General features: G+C 43.0%; 1 protein-coding gene across 2 annotated transcripts in view; it reads left to right on the top strand.

The window, feature by feature from the left end:
• The window catches only part of cdk14 (cyclin-dependent kinase 14), a 155,248-nt gene that overhangs the window by 42,159 nt on the left and 99,135 nt on the right, over positions 1 to 13,954 (top strand). The window contains exon 1 of one of the 2 annotated variants that reach the window (XM_053432856.1): positions 6,203 to 6,332. The exons of the other annotated variant lie outside the window; for it this stretch is intronic. The gene's annotated coding sequence lies outside the window, so the exon portion shown is untranslated. Of the gene's footprint in view, positions 1 to 6,202; positions 6,333 to 13,954 lie in introns of those variants that run through there. 2 annotated transcript variants of the gene reach the window in all.

Raw genomic sequence — 13,954 nt, 5'->3', positions numbered from 1 at the left:
TTCACTATCAGGATAAGCTTTGGACAATCAAAGAAAATATGTATAAAACTGTTATACTGGTGCGCCCCCTCGTTATTGTTTATGTTATTGTACTTGTATTGTGTGTATGTCCTTTAAAAATGTGAAAAGACTAAAATAAAAAGTTAAAAAAAAAAAAAAAAAAAAAAAGAAATACATGGATGATTTATTGATAATAAATGATAAACCAGGTAGGATGTACTTCTAACTTCCCTTTACAACATAGACTTCAAGCTCTGCACACAACGTTCAGCCCACAAACAATAAAACATCTGTTATGACTCACTATTGACAAGGAATAATTCTTAAGTAGCTCCAGCGCATTAACACAAGACAACAGCCCATTCCACACAGGCAGGTTTAGGATGGGTACTGCACTTAAGTGTCTCGCATTAACAAGGATCCATAATTAACATGAGGCAACAAATGTCCCTCAGGTTTATCAACCAAGGTACACAACTGCACTGAAACCAGTGTGTGATGGGGGGATGGGGAGGTGCTCTCATGCCCACCCTGAGTGATAGGCACAGAGAGGGGCTCACTGGGCCTGTAAAAACTTTATGGGTCAGTGGAGGGTCCAGCAGTCTGTTGATGTAGTGGCCCACCAGTATATGTTAAGGTGCTAGTGAGGGACAGTGTGACTAGGAAGAGAGTTTTTGTACCTGAGTGGTGCATTCATGCTGGTGGCCAGACTGAATATCAACAGGTAATACAGTTAAATTTAACTTTCTCTCTCTTTTCAGTGTCTCCTCTTTCTCACCGTGGCGAGGTGCCCGCCACCTTTTTCCACATTTTGGGTCTGTCGTATTAAAATTAAAACCCCTGCAGAACGTATTAAGCAGAAACACTAGAGCCAGTTAGAACACTGCAGTGAACCAAGCAAGTCGGGAATGTTGTTTTTGAGAGACAGTATCTAATTTCATGCACATAACATGTGTGCGTTCAAAAACAGAATCATTCTAAAATAAAACTTATGATATCGGTTACCTACTGATTAAATGTTTTATGCAATCGCCTGTAAAATCCATAATACTTCCATGTTGGTAATTGCAGTATTGCAATATAGTTGAGGAGCCAACTCTACATCATCCTGTGTTTTCATTTGTGATACCATACAATGACAGAATGAACGGTAGCTCAAATGTTTTCTGAGGCACATCTTGCTTGTTAAGAAAACAAATGTCAAAACAATATTTCAGTTTATAGTAGGAGAGGTGCATTGCTATCTTCATTCCAGGTCCTATTCTGTTGTTGAGTAATGAGGCCTGATCACATCATTCTGCACCCAGATGTGTTGTATACACTGTACACTACAAGTTATCTTGACACAAAACCAAACTGTTTCCACAAAGCTGGAGGAACAAAACAGACTTGCATGCTGCATCATTTAAATTTTGTTCAAATGATAGTATGTTGTCGTCTTAGTCTTGTGCTCAAAATAAATCCGGGCAGCTGTGCATTGTCTATCTGCCCTTTTTCACTCCTTACCCCCCGATGGATCCCCCATTCAGCCAAGTGGCCTGTAAACAGAGAGTGTGTGTGTGTGTGTCTGTGTGTGTATGTGTGCGTGCGTGCGTGCGTGCGTGCATGCGTGTGTGTGTGTATTCGGCCTCTACTTCCATCTGCTGGCAGGGCCATTTGTGTGTTACATTGAATAATGAATGACCTACAGGCTTTTCCCCCCACTGTACCACTCTTGCACACATACAACTGTGTGTGGATGTGTGTGTGTGTGTGTTTGTCATGGTTTTAAACTGTTCATTGTCTGCTGTGGATTGGAAATCAGCTCTTGTTCGGATCCAATCTGAGACATTTTATTGAGGATTTCACACCTTCCTGCCTCGGCTGAACACAACAGCTATAGTATGGTTCCTGTGGCAACAAGCCTGTCAGTCAAGGTCATCCATGACAGAGGGAAAGAAGGAGAGAGAAAAACAAAAAACTGGGGTTAGAGTGAATGTGAGAGAGATTGTGAACAAAGGAGAACTCTCCTCTGTCGAATGACTTGTATGTTGAGTGGCAGATGACTTGGGACTTACCTGTCCTAGTCTAACCTCTGTTGTTGTACTGTAGGAACACAGCACACTACGACAACATGCAATCATCTGAGAATTAGTTTGTATTTACTGCAAATTAAAAAATGGAGATAGGTCAGAAAACAGGGGCTTGCTACTGAAGATAAGATGTACCTATAAATAAAACCTGGGTTGGTCTATCTACTGTACAGGTCGCATTCACCCATTCACGCACACGTTCACACAGCACATTTCTATCACACACCATTTATACAGTACTGGCACAGCTGGGGATCAAACCAGATGCCCAGATGAGGACAGTAAAACTGCTTGCGGACATGAACTGAGCTCCAAAGTATTTTCTCCGAAGAAGATGCATGTGTGAACGCAAATGTCAGACTGAGAAGCTCCACAGTGTCTGTGGACTGGCCTCCCAAGTCCGTAGAGTCGATATGACAAAACGAAATGATGACGCTTATAACGCGCAACAGAGGCAAAAAAAAGAAAGAAACCAAACACCGCCGGGTAAAAAAGCGGTGACACACATGTAGAAGACACAGACGAGGATGTGTAGAGAGCTTGTGGTGATAAGATATCACGGGTGTCTGTGCTTTGTCAAGAAAATCACGTGATCTCTGATGCAGAGTTAACGCGCCACTTCCTTCCTCTGCCTGCTGCACCCTTCTGCTCCACCTCTTGCTTGAATAATACCGGGGGGGAAAAGGCTTAAGAGTGGGCTTATACTCATACTACATCAAATATGCGGACCAGTAAAATCCACTGTTCTCTTTAAATGTATTTTGACACTGCTGTAAATTTGCAAACACAAGGGAGGGACCCAAAAGCCTACATCACACCATGAGGTTGAAGGGACTGAAGGCCTCAGTATGCTTCTCCGAGTCCGTTTCGGAATGACGGACGGACGGATCGGACGGACCCTTTTTGATTTATAGTTCTACGAGCCTTTTTGTTGTGAAAACAATTCACCGCCAGAACAGTAGATGGCGAAACGGAAGTCGAGCTTAGACAAGCCTACCTCATGAGGTATATAGAAGAAGTCCACGCTGGTTTATTTACGTCCTCCCGGCTCCTCACACACAGTGAACGATGGCAACTAACAGAAAAAGGATGTTGATGACGCGACAGTTTTTGCTGAATAAAGTGACACCCAGCGGGTCAAAATGCTTATGTTATCGTGTCTTAACGCAGCGGTTCCCCGGTCTTGTTTCCAAACTGCGTTGCTAATTCAACAGCTGCAACAGCTTGAAGCTACACGGAGGCAGCTAGCTCCCCCCAGCTTCCACACACAGTCAGCACGGACACCCGATACTAACTACTACCAAGTGTTTGCTTCTAACCTGGTGTTTGAGAAACAGTGTCATGCGAGCCGTGGGATTAAAGTCAGCGGGTTTTGGTGCTGTTCCCACCGCAGTTAGCATGGTGGCTAGCCCGCTATCCCCGTTATCAAAGTTCGTTATAACCTCATGTGACCGTACACACATGCCGTAAGTGCTCTAACCAGCCACCGTCAGCCGGACAACGCCGCTGGCTTAACACACTTGTCACATTAATCATAGAGTCGTAGTTGTGATTTTGGTTTATTGTGATGTAGGGAATGGAACAGGAAGTTTCCATTCCAAAATGCTGGCGTTAGCGGACCAATCACAGCCAAGTGCTATCCGTGGGCTGTCCGTCATTTCGACGTATAGTTAGAAAAATGAGCGCGGCACGAAAAGCTCTCCGAGGAGCCTCGGAGAGGCACGGAGAGGGCGTTCCACGTTGGAGAGGGCGGTCCTATCTGTCCGTGTCCGTCAAAACGCAGAAGCATACATTGGCCTTGAGCCCATTCAGTTATACAACATAATCAACAGAAGCAAATGTGAGTAAAAGTGAATCGGTCTGAATACCTTCTCAACGTAACAAATCAACAAGTACACGTATGACTTTAGTGCTTCAGTCACTCTCTGATGATGTGGATGCATAAAAGCACAATGCAGCAGCTTCGACATTACTACAGCCAATATAAAACAAATGAAATAAGGAAGACAGGAGCCCCCCCACCCCACACAGGAGTGCACTCCTGTTGAGGAGCTATACCTCTGCAATAATGAGAGTCACTTATGTAAAGACTGTTAGGGAATCCAAAAGGGTTCCATGGTCTATGAGCACTGTGCCCTATAAGAGACCCTCCACACCATCATCTTCGACAGTGACACCATGTTCCGACTGACTGGTCAGTAGGTGGTGCTCTGAGACATGTTGATCTGTTATCTCAAACATTATCTGCCCTGGAGCAGGTTAGGTGCTCAACACGAGTTACTATGGCGACTGGTAGGTAATAAACCACCAAGTTACCTCACTAACCACGAATCCTAGTACAGGCCTCGGGCGGATGGTAATCAATAATCAGTATTCTAATCAGATAATGTATGACAAGATAAATAGAGTTTCAGTAGCCTGATCACATTATTAATGCATATGTGCCATATGCCAGTAATTGAATATGCAATTGTTCAATGGAAGAATCATTTGTTATTCAAGCTTTTGTCCATATTGCCTTCTGAATAAATGGCTGTTGTATTAAAGCACCAAACAGTGTATTGAAAACAGAAGTGGATATAATTTCTCACTGAGACAATAGAAGGATTTTCAGTGAACTGTTATGTATCTCAGAGCTGCAGTAATGGAATATGAATTAAGTAGGCTGCACTCTCAGCGATGCTGTGAAAGAATCCAGTGCAGTTAGTGTGAATCTGAAGTTAATTTGCGATAAGTACCATATGCTTCCTGAGTAGATTATGTCTGTTTGCTATAATCTGTGTTGTGAAGACAGTGTGGGAAGGCTGATGTGCTACTTATTGAAGTCCATATGAATTGCTAAAAAATAAATGTATTCTCTCTCATATCAAGGCGATATTTGTATGCCTTTATGTTCTGTTGCACCATGGTATTGGGTTGTCAATCCGTCCTTCTCATTCTTGTGAACACGAACATCTTGAGGGAATTTCTCAAATTTTAGCACAAACATTCACTTGGACTCAAGACCTGGTTTGGGAAGGTAACCTGCAAAAAAAAACTTCCTCTGCCTTGTATGATGTGACCAGACCCAAACATTTGAGTCAGTTGGAAGTGGATCAAATATTTGTATATCTCTAACTATCACAATCATGAATGTTTTAGTGGCACCAAGTTTTAATGAAAGATAATAAAAAAGAATTTCTTAAATAACCGAGGAAAACGGCACCGCATCTGTGATATGGTAATGTGTTGCAATAGTTCTCGCGTTAGAAAATACTAATGCGTTGTTATTGTTAAGCTTTAGTAGCCAACAAAATGTTTTCGACTGTGGTTTAAGTATTCTGCAGAGAACCCTTACATGTGTGCGATGATCCTGGTTGTCTTAATGGACCACTTATGATTCTGATCTTTTATATGCTGCGGTATATTTGCTGTAAATCAAAGTATTGAATTTCTTTTGGAGCTGCTTGGAACTCGGGAGCGAGTTGCTGAAGAGATGCTGCTCTCTCCTGCCCTATTTGAAGAAAACACTTTCTTTATGACAGCAAAAACATGGCATTATTCCAAAGGGAGGTTTGAAATGACGATGGAGGTTTAATGAAGATGTTTGGGTCGATTTATCCCTCTCATCTCCTTTCGTCTTATCTGGTGGCATCTTAAGGAAACAGCCACTGTGTGCCCAGAATCCCACATTCTCACCTTTCATCCACCGCAGCTCATTTTCACTGAGCTCAGCTCACATTCACATACATTCATGCCGTGCTTGCATCACTGTAGCCTCAGCTGCTAGCCATCTCTGCTGCAGACACTGTTTGCTTCCTTAAACTCCTCTGGGCTGTACCACTCCAGCAGAGCAGGGGTCCTTGAGGGTTTCAGGATGTCACGGCAGGCGGACTTTACCTCTCGCATCTGCTGCAGCGCACCCATTCCTTACCCTCCGTGCCCCCCCGCCCCTTGTCCCTCACGAGCCACGAGTTCACAGTCTCTCAGGGCTGTCGGCCAGAAACAACACAAGCCTCCTAATACCCTTCGCCGCCTCGGATTTCTCTCCCCCTCTGCTTATAGTACAATCTCATCATTTCCAGCTTGCAAAGGGGAGCGGAAGAGAGAGAGAGAGAGAGAGAGAGAGAGAGAGAGAGGTAGAGCGAGAAAGAGAGAGAGAGAGAGAGAGGGAGGGAGGGAGGGAGATGTTTTGAGCTGGTTTGCAGGGAGAGAGCTTGGCTTGAATGCTTTCTGTCTGCTCTTTAGAGACATCCAGGTGTGCTGTTTCCTTCCTGGAAGGTAAGAGGGGGACTGAGATTGCTGCTCATTTTATTCTCCATCCCTTGTCATTACTCCCCTATCCCCGTCTTCTCTTGCTTTGGATGCATTGCTTCTGTGAGTGTGACTGTGTGTGTGTGTGTGTCGTTGAGCGTGAATAGTGCTCCCCAGACATACCACACACACACACACACTTACTGTACGAGGCGATCTGCAGTCCTCTCAGCTCATGTGCATTTATAGAGCAGATATGGGTTGTCGTTATCTGTGTGTACTGTGCGTGTACAAGTGTCTGGTGTTTTTGTTTTGTGGGTGTCGGGGTGTGATGATGAGTTCTATGCTAGCATGACAGCTTTAAAGTGGATGTGCCACCTGAGCCTTAGTGCATCTCGATGGGGAGGAGGGGATGACTGACTCCTGGGTCCTTTCTGAGCCCAGAAGGATGGAGCGTGGGTACTGGAGGGGGGGCGAGGTAGAGAGACAGGGACAGGCCATTTACCATCTGTGGTTACGTTCTGTTGACGCGTAGTGAGGCTTTCTGCAGCTCCTTGGGAAGACGACAGGCCAGAAGACAGCAAGAATAAGGAAGGAGGACTGAAACAGGAGGAGTGGAGTTGCAGGGTGTCATGTGTTGGAGAGAGCATGAGTGTTGTCAGGAAACTGGGCCAAGTCTTAAGTGTAACAAAGAAGTGACAAAGGATGTTTTCGCCTGAGCTTCAGATCCCAAGGTTGCATAAAAGCATGAAACAAGTCATACCCACATTAATTCCTCTTTGAGGTTGTTTATTTGTATTATCATGTTTCAGGATGCTACCATTGTAGCCTGGTACTGAGTTTATTTGGGACAGATGGTATTTACAACAGATAGAGGCATTGTATATAGAGCCTCAAGTGTTCAGTAGACTTTGAAGGAACAAGGTTGTGCACACAACCAGACAACCATGCTTATACCTGTTGTCATCACTGGAAGGCAGGACTAAAAGTCTGCTGCATGTCAGGCCACCTCCTGGCGGCCTGACATGATGAACAGTACAAATTTGGGGCTGCACAAACATTATGTTACTAAGTTTGTTGAAGCCTGAATGAAAGATGTAGAAGAGGAAGTAAAAAATACATGCAAAGGGGCAGGGCCTACATCATTCTCTTTTGCATCATCTTTTGAAGCCACAGACACAAGACTACTAGGCCTAACGGATGCTGTTCGAATCAAATCAAAACCGCCTGCTCATTTCTCAACACACCCTGGAGCTATTGCTACCAGTCTTGTAGTTTTTTAGTTCTTTAGATATCCGTAATGCTTAATCATGTTACGCTTAATGAAAACCAGAAAGAAACATATATAATTTATTAGTCATTATAGATATCAGCACCTAAAGTCAGTATATATCTCTTCTACACTATTTATATTTGAAACCAATGTTCTGTCTATGTCTCATTGCTTTATAACAATTGACCTGTTCCATTTGCAAGCACTTTTCCAGAAGCCAAGGAACCTGGGTACCAAAAAGTCTCTGGTCTCTGGTACCAAATATCATCTGTGATCTGGGAATGCTGCTTTCTGATGGTGTGGCAACTACTGGGCAGGAATTGTGCTGCTCAAAAACTAAAATTGGGTGCTACAGCTTTATGTCAGTACAATTAGTACTGATGCTAAGACATTGCTTTTAGTGTTTATTAATGTTTAAAACATTGATACTTGATGTTTGACTATAGGCCCCTTTATCTGTTTACAACCGTTTGTTATGGGATACAAGGAGCAGTTCATCCAAACTGGTTAGGAGCCCCTCATCTACCCAGTGCTGGATTTCAAGCAGCCAAGTTTAGACAGTTCCAGTGGATGTTTTACAGACAATTACCACATTGTGAAAGGCAAGCTCTCTGGATATAGAATGGATTCGTAAGGCTCATTACAAGCAGGAAATAGTTAAAAGCTTTGGTCTGTCCTCTGTATTTGAACCACTACTTTGTTTTTATCTGGCCCCTCATGCCATGCACCCGCTGAGCATGCTTTACTCATTTCATATTGAGGTTACAACCAAAATACATGCAGACGACTTTCGGTGCAGCATGTGCTGGCTTCTGGAAGAATAACTCCAGTGCAACACCTGCACACAGGCCTCTGACAACAATGCCTTCATTCAGATCCCCCAGAGATTCAGTGGGGGGCACGTGATGTGATTCATATCAAGTGGCTACAAAATGAAGGTGTTTGCTTAAGTGGCACTCGTGTTAATGAGTCAGCGGTGGCCTATTACACATGACAACCACCTCCAGTTACTGCTGTATGGTAATGCTGATTTCACGAGGACTCGTCATTGTCAAAATGTGCTTAAATTATTAGCTGTGCTTGTGCCATTACTCTGTGAATAGACCTGTCAGAGGGAGAGCCACTTTGGTCCAGAATGAATCATCTCAACAACAGATTGGATGAATTGTGAGGAAATTTAGTTCACATATTTATGGTCCCCAGAGGATTAAATCATTTGACTCTGGTGGTTCTGTGACATTTCATCTAGGGCCACCAGTCGGTCACAAAGTATTTAAATGAAGGCATTGAGGCAAAATTCACTCTCATCACATTCATCCCTCCCATATTCATACCCCCTACATTTTGAATTGTAACCAACTCAGTTAGACAGTTTGTTCAGTTTAACAGCAAATACAAAAATAACTAATGGCTAATAAGAACTGAAACTTGAATCGAAGTGTATTTGGAGTATGTTGGAATATGGTCTATATATAGAACAGCAGACTGTGATGCTAAAAATCTATTTATTAGCTGACTTTTTGAGACCCAACAATAGCAAATTAAATCAAATGATTCTGTGGATTGTCCTGCTGGACCACCAGAGTAGTACATGGATGGCTTTCCGAAAGAAATACCATGATGCTGAAAGTGTTAAGTTCAATATTATAACTTTGAAAAAAGCACAGCCTCATATCTGAATTGCTGTAATGTAATGAGAACTGATTTGATACTTTTCCAGCCTAATGGTGTGCCGAGAATCTATAATGAATCCTCAGGGTAGTATTCGTTGTATGGCAGACAGCATTAGAAAATTGCCACCAGCACTTTTGCATTATAACAGAGTGAAAAACTGCTCCGCTTCGGGGAGTATCTTCGCTGTACGACTGGGCTCCTGGCTCAGGTTTCACTGTCCTGTACGTGACAGTATAGTGTTGAAGATGAGCAAGGGTGAAGGCTACCGGGGGGGGGGGGGGGGGGGGGGGGGTAAGGAGAGTAGTCGGTGGGATGAATCCTGCCCACAGCATTCTCCTGAGTGGCTGTGTCCTCCCCTGAAGTCGAAACTGCTGGGAAGCCGGCCAGTTTAATCATTTATACGCCTGTGTTTTTTAGTCTCTGGCATCTCAATCAAAAGCAATGGCCAGTTGTACTAATGAGGAGGTTGAATGTGTGACCAAACACCTCATCCTTCAAGAACGTGGCTGGACCTCAAAAACCGCCTTCAGGAGTTTACTGTGAGTGAAGACACTGTATAGAGCTGCCATTGACTTTCAAGCTCAGAGGTACATATACTTGTGGAGACAATTTGTAAGGCATTAACAATAGTGATGCAGTGATAGATACATAAAAAAGTGTGAAGCCTGCTGAATCATGGTCCAGGTAGTGATCGCAAAGCAAAAGCAGCCTGTAGTGTCATGGTGATAGAGTATATTACAGTTTAACAGACCTCCACTCTGAATGTGTAAAATTTAATTTCACCGCTGGGATCAACCGGGCTTCAGTGTTTGCTGAGTGTGCAGGTGTAAAAGTGGATGCCCATCACGAGAGAGCACACAGCTAAAGAGGAAGCTACCAGTGCTGTGCTGAGTTAACAGCGGCTGACAACACTGTCGGCTCCCGGGCAGAAGAGACACCGGGGTTTCATAACGGACCTATGACCAGGACGCTAACTTTATGTCTCTGTGATTAAAAGTAACAGTGCAGTGATGTATCGGGCTATTAACTAATCTTGTTCTGTCAAGACACCAACAGTAGGTGCTTACTGCTTAGTCATTAGGAATGCATGATAAATGCAAGCAGCGTGCAGGAGGGAGATGATATTAACACTCTCTGAATCATTATGTAATTTCTCTGTTGTAGGTTACCATTTCATTTCATATTCCTGAACTAACAGTTTGTTGTATTTTACTTTACAACCTTTTTCGCATGTACTGTAAGATCAGTATATTAAAGTGAATGTCAGCCAAAGCCAGTCTCTTCTCTCAGTATGGCATTGTGTGTGTGTGTGTGTGTGTGTGTGTGTGTGTGTGTGTGTGTGTGTGTGTGTGTGTGTGTGTGTGTGTGTGTGTGTGTGTGTGTGTGTGTGTGTGTGTGTGTGTGTGTGTGTGTGTGTGTGTGTGTGTGTGTGTGTGTGTGTGGGTGTGTGTGTGGGTGTGTGGGTGTGTGTGTGTTTGTCTGCTTGATTGTGTGTTTCTTTCCTCTTGTGTGCGTTATAGTTTTTTTTTGTGGTTCTGCAGAGTTGGAAAAGCCCAAAGTCAGCAGTAAAGTCAGCTCGTCTCCCCGACAGAAAACACAAGCTCCCAAGACACCAGTCCACTTCTCTGTCTTAGTTATATCAAGTGCACCAGTCTCACCATACAAATATTTTGTTTCCTCCCTGTAATCAAGAGTCTCATCCAATATCCTACAGACGATATTCAAAAGGATACAGAGACACAGCAGAAAAATTGCAAAGGGCACTTCGATATTTAGTTTTGCTGGTACACCCACTGAAAGTGACTTGCAAGAGAAGTCACTTTGGATTTGACTGGAGTCCAACATTTTCAAGGATATGCGAGATTTTCAATGAAGGTGTGCCAAAAAAGAAATTATGATATTCCATTACAAAATGGATGAAAACTCACAAATTCATAAATTATGTTTCTGTGTGGAGACACAATTTATCTTTACAAACAGTCATGATATGTTGCTTCCTAAACCCATATCCCAAGGTTTGGTAACTGGTAAATTTGTTAGGTTGACCAAGTATGTTGAACTGTGTCCAATATAAAGTACTGTGTCCAGTGTATAGAGCTGTTTATAGCTGTTGTGTATGTGCAAGAAAATTAGGTGAAATGCTGATAATTATTTTTTTAAGAAGAATAATTCCTCACAGTCACTTTTACGCATAGAGATGGAAAGTTTGGTGCTTTGCTCAGCAGGGAGAGGGAAACCTGTCGTGTACTAACTTCCTCCACCTCATTTCAAACCTGAAACCTTTGTCGCAAGCCCAACTGATGGGTGGAACTACAGTGTCTTAACCTTTTTGCTGCAAAGCAGGGTTTTGCTTTTACCCTGTCTTTATGTGTTTAAGGATATCGCAATACAAATGATCATTGTAGATGATCACTCATACGTCAAGAGTCGACACACACATATCTCCACAGATAATACACAACATAAAGTCTATATTGATAGTAAAATATTCCCCATCTTATGATGACTGTATAACCTGAGGCTTGAAAATGTATTTACAATGACATTATCTCATCATGATGTCACAATGCAAAGGGCATAATATGGTGAATATGGTGTAGTGAAGCATTCATTTAGCAACCAATAAGAAACAATAATTTAGATATACCAAACATGCATCATCTTAACGATGCCATCATTGTGATGTTAGTACATAATGTTAAAGTTAACATTGCCTGATTAGGTTACATTTAGTGCATGCGTGGTAAGCATGGCGTCTCCAATACTTTTTTTAATGTTGTAGTAGAAACTTATAGAAAGGTCAAAGATCAGAGATGTAGCAAGTTGGTTAAAATGCACTGATCACTATTTGTTTATTCATTGAATCTGCAGTCCCCCTTAACTCTCTTTTACACCCCTTCGATTTATAGTTTTGGTTCAGTCTCACAGCTGTCATCACTGCTTATCGGCAGCAATAGCAAAAGCTCTGATAAACCCACCATGTTCCCCCTGCTCGGCACCACCAACGTTACCAACTAGCAGGTAACAACCATGTTGGAACATGTAACAGCCAGAGGTCAGAGACCAAAACAGAGCTAAAAGAAGTGTGAATTTTTGACCTTATTAATTTGACCCATGGTTTCAAATTAATGATAATGTTGCCGTCCACCATATAAAGTTAAATTATTTATATTCAACATGCCTGATCCTTATTTTCTCCTTGCTGTGGAGTTTGGTTAGCAGTGTGTCAGCCATGTAGACGTCCCTATTCTAACATGTCAGCTTAACCCTCGGATCAGATCTTCTGTTGAAGGCAGTCATTGTTGTATCAGGCCATCTCTCTGTTCACCCATCTGTGGTCCACATCTCTGTCAGAAGGCCTGACCAAAGCATCACACACAAAGCTGCAGTGTATGAGCAAGCACCAGCTATTTTTAGCAAGACATACACACAGTGTTATCTGTGTATTGTAGAACACTGAAACAAAGGCTTGTGCGCTCCAGACAGTAAGGTTTGAAGGAGAGGAGGATCAGGCAGGTTTTACACTTTTTTTTCCATCTCTACTCTAGTGTGTCGTCTCACAATCGTTTTGAGCCCAGGATGATGAGCCCAGGCAAGCATATAGCCCTGCTCTGTCTCTGTTAAATGTAAAATGCGTTCACACAGGGGGCAAGCCCTGAATGAGGCCAAGTTAACATGGCTGAGAGCCTTGAGAAGGCAGAGCACATAAGTAGCCTCAATGGTTGATTGGTCTTTTATGGCCTCTGTGGTTCTTGTCATCGTTCAAGTTAATGTCATCAGTAACTACTTCTCTGGACATAGTTGCATTAGCTTGGGCCTGCCCACTGTGTTCCTCTTCCATTATTGTATGACAACCCTAAGATAAGATTAATCCTTAATGATCCCTTTGGGGCAAAAGGGTGACTGCTCCAGCACAGAATAAATTATAGATAGGGAAACAATGCTATGTATCACAGTTTGTTTTTATGTGTACATGTGTGCATTGGTGGTGGGAGAGGTAGTGATTAAAGAGGCCGTCCTTCAACCGGAATCGATATGGTGTAATTGCGTCTCGGCTGTCTTGGGGGGGCGTTCCCACCCTGGCAACAGAGGAAAACAGATGTAGCAAAGCACCTGCTTCCTCCCACAAATCAGTTGGCCTTCCCATAATCCATGCCCTGGACAGACTTTTTGCTTCCAATTATTTTAATGTTATGTTTATAGCCTATTTTGTGAATTGCGTACATTATCCTAAGGCTCTTGCAGAAGTTGTGTCTCACTCTGCAGAACTGCGATGAGATGTGCTGCTCTCCTTATTGCATCACCAGCATCTGCCGCTCGTCTAGCAGCAGAGCTACAACAGAAAAAGTTATTTTGTTGATTAAAAAAGTTGAAAATATGTGAAAAACCGTATGTCACTGAGGTGCCTGAATCATGGGATATGTTTTACTGGGAAGGATCCACCCGGTGGAGCTCGGGGGGTGGAAGGACTATGTGACACAATTGTTCTTCACATGCAGCCTCGGAAGAGTGCAGCCTCTGAATTTAGACACAGCTATAGTAAGGTTGAGACCTTACAACTTTATTAAAAAAAACACAGTTCCCTAAACAAGAAAAAACTAACAGTGGAGACAAACCTCTACAAGAACCAGTCTCAGGAAGGGTGGGGGGGGCATCTTTCTCGACCTCTTATTCTCCTCTTGGAGACCAAGAAGTAATCCTC

The sequence above is a fragment of the Pleuronectes platessa genome, chromosome 10, assembly GCF_947347685.1.
Source record: "Pleuronectes platessa chromosome 10, fPlePla1.1, whole genome shotgun sequence".
Taxonomy (NCBI): domain Eukaryota; kingdom Metazoa; phylum Chordata; class Actinopteri; order Pleuronectiformes; family Pleuronectidae; genus Pleuronectes; species Pleuronectes platessa.
This window is presented reverse-complemented; position numbering and strand designations above follow the sequence as displayed.